This window comes from Tupaia chinensis, unplaced genomic scaffold (assembly GCF_000334495.1).
Source record: "Tupaia chinensis unplaced genomic scaffold, TupChi_1.0 Scaffold142558_1, whole genome shotgun sequence".
Classification (NCBI taxonomy): domain Eukaryota; kingdom Metazoa; phylum Chordata; class Mammalia; order Scandentia; family Tupaiidae; genus Tupaia; species Tupaia belangeri.
Window position 1 is genome coordinate 23,169 of NW_006202406.1, and position 1,811 is coordinate 24,979.

Sequence of the window (1,811 nt, forward strand, 5' to 3'; positions counted from 1 at the left end):
GTAAAGGGCCAAAGATTCCAGTAGGCAAGGCCTGTACCCCCATCTCAGGAGTTAATACTGTGTGGGTGGTGAAACAGAGGTCCAGGCCTGCGCTTCCTGGAGTCACTATGGAGAGGTCTGAAATGGATTGTTTGTTGGAACAGTTTGCATCACCCTAAAAACTTGTTTGGGTCTGGGGACCTGGGGCTTGTCCCTGTTCCCGTTTCCCTGAAAGTAAATAAGTGGTCTACCATGGATATCTGTTTTGGACCTGCACTCATTGTCAGGATGACGTCCCCTCTGGCACTTACTGCATAACTCAAGGGGTTGATTCTGTCTCTTATCTTTACATTTTTTTGCTTTACACTGTTTTGCCATGTGTCCTGGGCAACCACATTTAAAACAATTACCTCGATTATTGTGGTCAAGGAATTGGTGGATGTTGTACCCTTGAAGGGCAGCGGCTATAGCCAATCCCTGTTGATATGCTGATCCGATCTCTGAACACGGACGTATGTACCCTGTCAGGTCCGTCTTTTCTATATGCAGTCTAATGGCTGCCTGACAAGGAGCGTTAGCATTTTCATATGCCAATTATTTTACAAAGTCTGTACTTGCATCAGCATTACCGAATATTTTTTCTGACGTGGTAATTAGTTGATGTACAAAGTCAGAAAAAGGTTCATCAGGCCCTTGTCTAATATTAGTAAGAGAAGTGCTCAAATCTCCTTTGGCAGGGAGTTTCTTCCAGGCCTTTATGCCTGCCGTATGAATTTGTGCAAAGAGCCCTGGGTCATACTCATTTGATTTTCATTGTGCACATAGTTTCCTTCTCCTATTAACATTTTGGCTGTCCAGTCATTATTGGCTTGGGCATTGCAGCAGGTGGTTTCCTTACAAGCCCCTACATATTCTGATTTCCAAAGTAAGTAGTCTCCTCCTGAAAGTGTGGCTCAGGCTAATGTTTGTCAATCAGATGGTGTGAGCCAGCCCTCGGCGATAGCTTCAACTATAGCTAAGGTATACGGAGCAGTAGCTCCATATTGGGTGACTGCTGCCTTAATTTCTTTTACCATTTTAAAGTCAAGCCCGCTGTGACAATGCCAAACCTGTCCTTGGGGATCTGTAGTTTCCATAACAGGGAATGTCTCAAAGTCTGTCGTATGTGATCCTTGAACTGATTTTGTTTCTTTGTCTGTATTGGTTTTTAGTTTCTCTAATTGTGGTATTAATTCCCAGTCTTCTTTTTCTAATCGAATCTGTTCTTTCAATTGTTTTATTTTATTCAAAATCTCTTCCCTAGGGTCAATAACCGGCATCAAAGGTGGTGCAGATTTGACCGGGTTGTAAGATGGCGGTCATTTTTTGAAAGGTGGCCATTTTGAATTATTGTACTTGCCTGCCTTCGTTTCTGAAGTTTATTCTTCAGATGGCCATTTTGGGTTATTGCACATGGTAGTCTTTGTTTCTAAAGTTTCTTTCTCAGGTGGCCACTTCGAATTATCATATTTGTCAGCCTCAGCCTCCAGAATTTCGTCCTCTGAACTAGTTGATGACTCGTTTTTCTTTGACTCTTGTAGAGCCTTAAGGTTGTTTTTCTTTTTTAGTTTTTTAGATTTTTTGAGTTTTGTCTTGCCTTCGGGGCTTTTAACTTCTTCCTCACTATCTAGGGAGATAAGATCCTCTCCCCGTTCTTTTTCAATTTTAGAATCCTTGGTTAGATCTGAGGTGACTATAGCCTCCTCCTGGGGTTGATCATTTTGCATGATCTGCTCTCCCTTAGTGACCATAACGGCAAGGGCTTCTATTAAGCTCTGAATCGATATTTCCTG